A 10,808-nucleotide genomic window follows, 5' to 3' on the forward strand; every position below is an offset into this window, starting at 1 on the left:
ATATGAAACTGTTAACTGTTAAGAATTAATTGTTAAGAATTATTAACTGTCGTATGTACTCTATTGCTTAAATCAGTGTCTGTACCAGATAATGGGAGGATACCTAAAAGAATAGAATTATCAGACACACAGATGAATATGATACATTGGGGAAGAATCAACAAAGCTTTTGTAAAGGGAAATCATGCCTCACTCATCTGTTAGAATTCTTTGAATGAGTCAGCAAGCATGTGGCCAACAGTGATCCAGTGGATATAGCACTTGGACTTTCAGAAAGCCTTTGACAAGGTCTCTCACCAAAGGCTCTCAAACAAAGTAAGCAGTCATGGGATAAGACTGGGAAGGTCCTCTCATGGATCAATAGCAGGTTAAAAGATAGGAAACAAAGGGTAGGAATAAATGGTCAGTTTTCACAGTGGAGACTGGTAAATAGTGGGGTCCTCCAAGGATCTGTACTGGGACTTGTGCTGTTCAACATATTCATAAATGATCTGGAAAAGGGGGTGAACAGATGATGCAAAATTACTCAAGATAATTAAACCGAAAGCTGACTGTGAAGAGTTACAAAGGTATCTCTTACAACTGGGTGACTGGGCAACCAAATGGCAGATAAAATTCAATGTTGATAAGTGCAAAGTAATGAACATTGGAAAAAATAATCCCAACTATGCATACAAATTGTTGGGGTCTAAATTAGTTGTTACCACTCAAGAAAACGATCTTGGAGTCGTCATGGATAGTTCTCTGAAAACATATGCTCAGTGAGAAGTGGCAGTCAAAACAGCTACCAATGTTAGGATCCATTAGGAAATGGATAGATAATAAGATAGAAGATATGATAATGCCACCATATAAGTCCATGGTATGCCCTGGAATACGGTGTGCAGTTCTTGTCTCCACATCTCAAAAAAAAGTTATATTAGAATTGGAAAAATACAGAGAAGGGCAACACAAAATGATTAGGGCTATGGAACAACTTCCATATGAGGACATATTAAAAGACTGGGACTGTTCAGCTTAGAAAAGAGATGACAAAGGGAGGGATTTGATAGAGGTCTATAAAGTCATGAATAGTGTGGAAAAAGTGAATAGGAAAATGTTATTTACCCCTTCTCACAACACAAGAACTAGAGGTCACACAATTAAATTAATGGGCAGCAGGTTTAAAACAAACATGAGGAAGTATTTTTTCACATAGTGAACAGTCAACCTGTGGAACTCATTGCCAGGTGATATTGTGAAGGCCAAAAGTATAACTGGGTTCCAAAAAGAATTGGATAAGTTCATGAAGGATAGTGGTATTGGCAAAGATGTCAGGGAGCAATCCCATGGTCTGGGTGTCCCTAATTTTCTGACTGCCAGAAGCTGGACCTGGACAACAGGGGATGGATCACTCGATAATTGCCCTGTTCCGTTCATTCACTCTGAAGCATGTGATACTAGCTACTGCTGGAAAACAGGACACTAGGTGAGTTGGACCATTGGTCAGACAAAATATGGCTTTTCTTATGTAACAACTGTACGGGAAGATGTCAGCAAACCAGTAAAGTGCCTGAAACCACTATGTCTTATTGCTGAAAGCTGCCAAGTTAGCAGGCTGAAAATTGGCCATGTCCCAGCCTCAGTTTGATCAAAGCAGGAGGGGAGGCAGTTTTGGGTGCCACAGAAAGGGCAGCTTGACCCCACATCCTTCCTGGTAAGAATTGTGTTTTGAAGTTGCTGATACATGCATTTTAGAAGAGCAGGATGTGTCCCAGGAATGTCTACTGGGGCCTGAAGGCTGCAAACTCTGGAAAAACCCACACCTGGTTAATCAATAAGCAGAAGGGACCTCTTGCTTGACCATTGAAACTGCTTACTTAACAAGTTTCTTTAAGGGACATGTCATTCTATTACTAATGTATAAATAAGGGGAAAAGTTTGAGGTAGTTGGACTCTTTTTGGACTCTCCCTCTGGATACATCTTGCGGTCCCCACTGGCAGACGGAAGATTTGGCCACCGGAAACCTGCCGCTGTGTCACTCAAGAGCCATACTCCGCTTTGGTAATTATTAAGGGTTGGGGGTGTTTTACTAACCTGTTGCGGACGTGTGTAAGTGCTTGAGACTAAGTAAAGTTTAGCTTTACATGAAAGCACTCTTGTGTTGTCCTGTTTGTGACAGCCATCTATTGGTCGGACAGCCGTGTCTCTCCTATTTGTTTCCTGACACCACCTCACACAGAGTAAAAGTTACCAAGAGCTTTGGGTTGAAAGAACCCCGGGTAACACAGCAAACTTCTGAAGTTTCTTTAATCTGCCTGCAAAATCGGAAAGATGGTGCCAACTCCCACATTTTACCCACATGACATTGTTATATATTAGATCCTTAACAGGAGGTTAATTATAGGGACTTACAAATGGGACCAGTGAAAATGTAAGTCAGTGTTTCTGTTCGACAATCTTGGAAGTCTCCCTTTTATGAAAGAAAATAACCTTCCAGCGGCTTACAAAAGCGACAGTGCTACTGGGCAGAACAGGTTGAAAGAATGACTATAATGTGATTCATATGATTTCAGTGTCTAGCCAAGTGCCAAATTTGGGTGCTCTGGCAGCATACACGGTCTTTGACATGGTGCTTACCAAGATCATCAAGGCTATTGATTAGTTTGTGTCAAAGCTATTTTGCTTGGCCAGGTTGTATATGTCATAATTTAAAGTCTGTGGTTTCTGTTGTGAAATTCCTTCCTTTGCTGGCTCTGGGAATGTTTTGTGCATTCCTCTTGAATTTTTAAAAAAATACATAGACTGTAAAGTGGTTCATAAAATATAAAAACAGTTCATTGTGATACAGCACCAGTAAAAAGATATACATTAGTCAGGTAGCTGAAGAGAGTCTGTTCAAGAAGCTGGAGTGTTACTCTCTAGGACAGCTGTTAAATCACTTTCCCCATTAACTGGTGACATTTGAGTTAAACTAATGAGAAGTATGTCTGCCGCAATGTAGTGCACATTTATTCTTGGAGATTGCTTTTTCAGCTTACACACTGTTTTACCAATACTCTTAGCAACCCTTACAACTGTGTAATGATGCCATCCATTAAAGCCAAACTGTTGTGGACAACCTTATTTGATCCAGTCTGAAACTTTTCTATTTCTGACCATCATCTTCTCATCTCTCCCTCCCTTCTCCTCTTCATCTTTCATTGGAAAATATAAGTGAGACAAGAGAAAATGCATTCTCACTGTTTGATCCACTAGTGTACATATGCTATATGAAGAAAAACAGACAAAATGCAAAAATGATGTTCTTGATAAAACAGATGCTTCCACGCTCATATGTTGCTATAATCTAAATTGCCATAAAAATCCCAAGTGTTTTAGGATAAGCCTAATGCCACTTTCACAATAGGAGTGTTTTAAAGTACAACCTTAAATCTCATCTGATACAGTCTGTGGTTTAACTGAATTTTTTCCATGAGAGATGGCTGCAGGATTCTTTACTGCTAGGGGTATTTAGCTGCTTGCTTTAGATTTATTTATACCTTACGTGTCTTATAGTTTTTTGCTATCAGTCTTCTGTGGTACTCTAAGGGCTCTACTCTCAGTTCTGATCTTTTGAACTAGTGCAAACACATGTAGATTCTGGTTTTTCTGGACTCTTCTGGTGAATTTGATTGGTGTATAGTCTGCAAGATATATTGCCTCTTTGACAGATAATGTACTGTTCTGTTTTGTTGTACAGGAGTTTCATTTCATGTGATGGGGAAAACTGGGTTTCTTCCTCTTGGCTACAAAGCTTCCTACAAGAGTTCTTAGAGTGTTTCAAGACAGCGGAGTGTAACCAACAACAAGAATTCCCAGAGCCACAAAGATGGAAGTAGAGGAATAAGCCAGTTTAGTAAGTCGGAGTTTTGGCACTGGACTCGTCTCTTTTGAGGAAACCTGCAGAGAGAGGACATGACCTATTTCTCTTTTCACGGTGTGTGGTAGTAGGCTGTAGGATAAGGACCCTCGAAGACTGGGCAGTAGGAAATGAGACCCAAACATAAAAAGAAAAAAAAGTCTTCCAGTTACCACTGGAGTTCATTTAAACCCATGTAGATGCACTTAGAGTATAAAATTCCACTGATAAATAAAACCTTTAAAAATCAGAATCCTGTAGAGCCAATACCCCTGTCTAGTCACTTGAAAGAAACACCAAGAAATGAAGGCTACATATGTAAATACAAAAATCCAATAATTGATTTTAGTATGAACACAAACATGTATGTCTTATTCATTTTCATATATGAAGCATCCATGGAATGTTCTGAGTGCTGTACAAACCAATAATTACTCAATAGGTCAAAAGGAGTTCAAGGAAGAAAGAGTATCCTCACAACTTCTTAAGATCATATAAAGGATATTCATATTTAACTTTCACCAACCAGTATCCAGCCCTATTCAGCATTTCCTATCCCAGCTCCCAGCTCTCTCAGCAGTTCCCTGGTCATCCCCTAGTTATCATTCTCCTTCCTGAGGAAAAGCCTGGGGAAATGGGTGGGTCATGCAGCATGTTACTGTGCCCTAGCAGAAAAAAACTATAAGGGTGAGTGGGTTTAAAAACCAAGGTCCCGATCATCAGCCTCCTCCAGCTTATGACAGGAAGGAGACGCTATTATTTATTATTTGTATTACCACCGAGCACTTGTTATGGATCAGGACCCCATTGTGCTAGTGTCTCAGAATGACCTCAACAGCCGTGGTGCCACAGAGCGTGAAGGAGGTCTCTTGGGTAGCTGGGACACAATGTCAAGACTGTATTACATTCAAAATCGTATCATGCAAATGTATTCACTCCTTTAATTTACTCCACTTTGACAAGTAACCCAAGGTTTACATATAGGTTTTTCTTCTCATACGTGCCACTGCTGCACTTAAATAGCCTCAATGCCAGTCTATTTCTTCTGTAGATGCATCAAAACCTAGATGCAGTTGGTTAAAAAAGCATCTTGTCTTCTTTGAGAGATGGTCCCAATGTGTATTCCACTGTGGGTGTACATGCTCTTCATACACCTGAGACTGGAATTTCTAGCAAATGTCTGTTGGTCTGCTCCTGTACCCTTCCCCTTCTTTTTCTCAAAACCGAGGGTGTGATCAAATTGCCTCTCCAGTTCCTTTCTGCCACCCGTGATCTGAGACAGAACCTCTTCAGCATCTTCAGTGTTAACATGCTTCTCCTAAGTCTATCTGTAATTACCTGTAAATAGTTGTAGTTAATAGTCTTAAATAAATTTATAGTCAGTTAAGTGTAGTTTTTAGTAGTACAGGACAAAGTGGAAAAAAAATTTCTATCTGGTGAACATCATCTGATAATCCCAGAGGATGCCAACACCCATGCCATGATGGAATACTTTCTCATCTTAAAGACTTCAGGACTATCCTTTAGTTCCTGGGGGTACACTTAACAGCTATCAGTGTCTGTCACTCTGTGGTGGCCAACTATTAAATCTTCAGCCACCCTGTTACAGTGCGTTTTCTAAAATATCTTGTCAGAGTCTTTCCTCTGACAAAGAAATCTACCCTGATATGGGAACTCAATCTAGTCCTATCAGCATCAACAAAGAATCATTTTGAACCCTTAGTTTCATGTTCCTTAGCCTACCTATCAATGAAGGAAGCCTTCCTGGTTGCAGTCACCTCAGCCAGAAGAGTAGGTGAACTGGAGACATCATGGCTGATCAGCCTACACAATCTTCCATAAAGACAAAATAACCTTGAGATCACACCCTAAATTTATACCCAAAGTAATGTAAGAATTCCATCTAATCAGACCATGCACTTACCTTTCTTCTCCCCAGAGCTACATGTCACCAGTGAGGATAGGAAATATCACTGTTTGGATGTCCATCAAGCCTTGGCATTCTATCTACAAAGGACAAAATCCTTTAGGAAATCACCTAGACTGTTGTATCCTTTGTGGGAGGTGTGAGAGTGGAAACAATCTCTTCTCAAAGACTTTCCCTATACAGGTAGGGACCACACATCTCAAAGAATTCCAGTTACTATACAGGTAAGTAACATTTTCTTTCCAGACCATCCCAATCTCCGAAAACTCTGAAACCTCATCCATCCAGATACACTTACAAAGCATGCAACTGACCTTTACATGAAGTAGTAAAGGTAATACTACACTAGAATATAAGGTCTAAAAGCAAGAATGAAGGAAACATGGTATTGTAGGTCGGGTATTTTTCTAGTATTGAAAGGAAGAGCTTTTTTCTCTTGAATTAAAGACACAGATATAGTATAGTACATGTGAGATGTTTCTTAAATCGAATAGAGTACAGGGGACCAGGAATACAAGTGCAGAGAATGGCTTTTCAAGGACAGGAACAGTTGGAAGCATTTCTGGTCTGATACTATTCCTATTATCCATTAGAACAAACTCAATGAGGACTAAATGTGGAACATCAGAAATCAATAAAGCAGAGGATATGGAGATCAGTGGACTGTGATTTTAGAAATGTTCTTTATTTAAATAGCTCTAAAGTTAAAATTTTTATTACCCTTATCCAGAGCAAGAAAGTGTGATGCAAGTTTTGTTGAGTGGCTAAAATGTATTCTGAGCTTGCTTGTTTGGAAATGTTTTCAAGTCTGTTGCTCTTGCATACTTTGTTTATAGGATTCCTCCCGCCCCCCCTGCCCCCCCGCACCCCCCACCAATGAGATCACAGCCTCCTCTTGAACATGGAGTCCAATAAATTGCATACATCTATTATATGGGAGGACAAAAATCTATATTAATGCAATGTTATGATTCCATATAGAAACACAAAAGTTGAGAAATGGTACCTTAATGTTGCCATAACAACATCATCTTACTCTCATTGCATTCACTTGTCCATGGCTTAGATTTTGTCAGAAGTACACTTGGCAACAAGTTGAGGAGGAGGAAGAGCTATGCTGGTTTCTGCTAGCATTTTTACAGATGCCTTCTGAGCATTCTTGTACTGGAAGTGATTTTTCTATCACTTGTAAGTTTTAGTTTTAATTTTAATTATTCTCACCTAGTTTAACAAAGGGATCACTTTTCACCAAGAACTGTTACATACAGAGTTTGGGCATGGAGAGTTTGGTCATCAGTTTGAGTTATTCTCAAGCAAAAAAAAAGAACAAAAGACTTCCCAAGAACAACAAAACAAAAAACCTCAATATGCTTAGAGAGTGTATTTTTGGTCTCCAATAGCTGGAAAATGGTGACAAGGATTTAATCCCCTCCAGAAAAACCATCTTTAGGTTGTGACCAAACATGGAAAGTTTCAGCTTTTTTTCAGAGATATTTTCAGTTTTGAGAAAGCGGAAATATGATCTTAAGCAAAGAGTGTCAGCATTGGTAACTCATTTCATTGTTTGAGTGAAGAGAGTTTGACAAGCAGGTTGCAGATGCTAAAATATTGACAGTAGAGCTGTTTGAGAATTTTTCCACAAAATGTTTTGGGTTTTTTTGTCAAAATATGCTAATTCATTGAAACTGGGATGCAAATTCTGGTCAGCACCAGGGAAAGAGAACCCCCACGCCTCTAGAATAGCCAGTAGCCCAGTTATTATGGCACTCACGTGGAATATTTGGGCAAATCAGGCAGAGCAGGAATTTGAATCTGAATCTCCCACATCCTGAGTCAGCACCCTAACTGTCAGGGGCTATTATCTATTCTGGACACTCTGCCTCCTCCTGCCCCCCTTCCTCCCTAACTCTAGCTTTTTGTTAAAAACCTTGAAGGTCTCAATTTCATTCTTATCTAGACTGAGGAAAATTTTCACAGGATAGCATAACCATTTCCCACCCAGCTCTAATCCACATGCCTTTTTGGCAATAGGCTGTTAGGATATAGATATTCAGGCCTGTCTGCAAAGGCCTGTACTTTAAGAATTTAGGTGTATTCTTATCACTTGGCTAGTTCCAGGTATAAAAGAAAGAATCAAAACCACTGTCTGCCAGTGTAAGGGCCTTCTCTTACTGTGACAGTTTGTGGCCCTGTGCTTAGGCTCAGGTCTTTGGCTAAGCAGCAGAGGCAGCCATAAGCTGGGAAGCGAAGGGTCACATCCTCACATTCCAAACTAGTCACATTGAAATAAGGTGCTATTGGGCTGTTAGGCACTATCAGGACAGGATTGTATTCCTATCACCTCCAGAGAAAGGGAAGTGCCTAGAAAATGTAAAAGGAAACTTAGTTTGATAGCATCCTGTCTGGCAAGAACTCACTTATCAATAGCTGGGATGTGAAATCCTCACTTCTGTGTTGTCTTGTCATTGTAGTTCCCACTTTGCTATTGTTTGTCTGTATAATCTCTGTCTGGTTCTGTGATTGTTCCTGTCTGCTGTATAATTAATTTTGCTGGGTGTAAACTAATTAAGGTGGTGGGATATAATTGGTTACATAATCATGTTACAATATGTTAGGATTGGTTAGTTAAATTCCAGGAAAATGATTGGTTAAAGTATAGCTAAGCAGAACTCAAGTTTTACTATATAATCTGTAGTCAATGAGGAAGTGACTGGGTGTGGGTGTGGGTGGGGGTGGGCATGGGCATGTGGGTGAGGGAAATAGGAGCAGGGAATGGGGGTAAGAAAATTGGAATCATGTTTTGCTAAAGGGGGAAATGGGAACAGGGAATGGGAGTAAGGAAGTTGGAATCATGTTTGGCTAAGGGTAGGAATGGGAACAGGGACACAGGTGTAAGGCTCTGTGGTGTCAGAGCTGGGAAGGAGGACACTAAGGAAGGAAACTGGAATCATGCTTGCTGGAAGTTCACCCCAATAAACATCGAATTGTTTGCACCTTTGGACTTCGGGTATTGTTGCTCTCTGTTCATGCGAGAAGGACCAGGGAAGTAAGTGGGTGAAGGAATAAGCCCCCTAACATAGGCCTCCTGTTTGCAGCCTACCTCAAATACGAGCAGAGAGTTCTGCATTACTTGTTCAGAATTAGAACCATGTTTCTTTTTTGTGGCTTATATTGTAGCCTATGATAGCTTTGTTTGTTAGGAAATAATGTAATAGGTGAGCTGCAGTGATGAAATATAAATGTTGCTAGCCCTTTTCCAGAGCACTCAAACTACGATGAGGTCAAAGGAAAACCGCAAATTTATTTTGAGTTCTGTATATGTACCATTTTCTATACAGCATTCTTGACCACCCTTCTCTAATTTTAATGAGAAGCCATTGTGCTGATTCTTTGTACATCAGTGCTATTTGCCTCTCTGTAGGTACAAGGGAACACAATTGAATTGGAGGCATAAAACATTGATTCATACAGCCAAAGGCCTTGCTGTTAGTTTGTGCTCAGAAGGTTTAGCACATCTCTGAAATTCCCTGCATTACTAGCATAGATTCTATTACACATTAACTCCAAGTATGCTTGGTTTTCTTTTCCCCCAGAGAATAAGCATGTCACTTTCTAACCATCATTTGTGGTTTTGGACATCTTATCTACTCAGTGGTTACTTATTAAATGGAGCTGTGGAATTACAGGAAAAACTTGCAAATACCTATATTTGTAGCAAATATATAAACATCACTAGTTTGTATTGATGAAAGGGACGGGGAAGGTGCCTATATCTAAATATCTACTTTGGGTCATGGTTCGTTCTACTGCAGAAATCCTGATCAAGTATGTGGGAATTTTTAGTGTAGCTCAATAGCAGTATCAGACTAATTGGCTCTCTAGATATTCCTTGGGCATTAATTTTCCACTGGAGGCTTGCAGGCAGCTCATTTGACATAGTAAGTGGAGTGTTGGCAGTCAGGTGGACAAGAACCTTACTCAGGTTCCAAAATACCATCTTCAAGTTGCCTAATTTGTGTGTGTGTGAGAGAGAGAGAGAAAATTCTTGGCTCTCTTTGGAAAAGTTAGTCTCACAAGAACATAAAATTTCCCATCTTGGACATAAATTCTCCCAGAAAGAAGTGCTCAATGTAGAAAAGGCTGGGAAGTAGCAAAAAAATTTAAATATCTGAGACTGTTTTCATCTCACAGGATTTGAAATGGAACAGGCTGTACGTGAAATACAATTTCCCCCAAAAATGTAATGTTTGAAATTTTGTCTTTTGGGTTTTTTCTCACTTTTTTCCTTTTTGTCACTGAGTGCTATAAGATGGATGATCTCCATTTTCCTCCCCCCCACACACACACACTTTTTCAATTTTTCTTTTTCTCATTGTTTGTTTTACTATTTTGTAATCTGTTGAAATTTCTGTAATTTTCCCAATAATGAGGCAGTTTTGAAAAGTGAGATGGATATAAGAAAAAACAATAACAAAAGAAGTGGGGGGAAAAATCTGGCACCACTGGACCTCATCCATTCTACTACATTCAGTGGTACAAAGGAGGGAAAAAAGAGTAAGAAAGGGAACTCTCCCTATCCCAGAATGTCAACATTTTTGCTTATGATGAATACATGGGATTTTAGAGTAACAGCCATGTTAGTCTGTATTCGCAAAAAGAAAAAGAGTACTTGTGGCACCTTAGAGACTAACCAATTTATTTGAGCATAAGCTTTCGTGAGCTACAGCTCACTTCATCGGATGCATACTGTGGAAAATTTTGTTTCAATTAAATCTTTTCATGAAAGATTCCAGTTTCAATATACAGCCATTTTTAATCAAGAAGAATGTTCTGAATGAAAAATTTCTACCAGTTCTACCTGAAACAATCTAGATACTAACTTCAGAAAATAGTGCATGTTTATGGTTAAATAGCATTATTGTTTCTGAGTTGTAAGCTACTACTCAGCATGACTAAGGGTATAAGAATTTAGGGCCAGCTTTTAAAGGCTTTTAGGTACC

At 39.5% G+C, this 10,808-nt stretch overlaps 1 long non-coding RNA gene across 1 annotated transcript; it reads left to right on the forward strand.

Moving 5' to 3' along the window:
• Positions 1-1,918: 1,918 nt before the first annotated feature.
• LOC140910738 (uncharacterized) lies at positions 1,919-6,095 on the forward strand. Its single transcript, XR_012158709.1, has 3 exons — positions 1,919-2,044; positions 3,723-3,959; positions 5,821-6,095. It is a non-coding gene; the product is annotated as an uncharacterized lncRNA (long non-coding RNA).
• Positions 6,096-10,808: the final 4,713 nt, after the last annotated feature.

The sequence above is a fragment of the Lepidochelys kempii genome, chromosome 4 (assembly GCF_965140265.1).
Source record: "Lepidochelys kempii isolate rLepKem1 chromosome 4, rLepKem1.hap2, whole genome shotgun sequence".
NCBI classification, from domain to species: Eukaryota; Metazoa; Chordata; order Testudines; family Cheloniidae; genus Lepidochelys; species Lepidochelys kempii.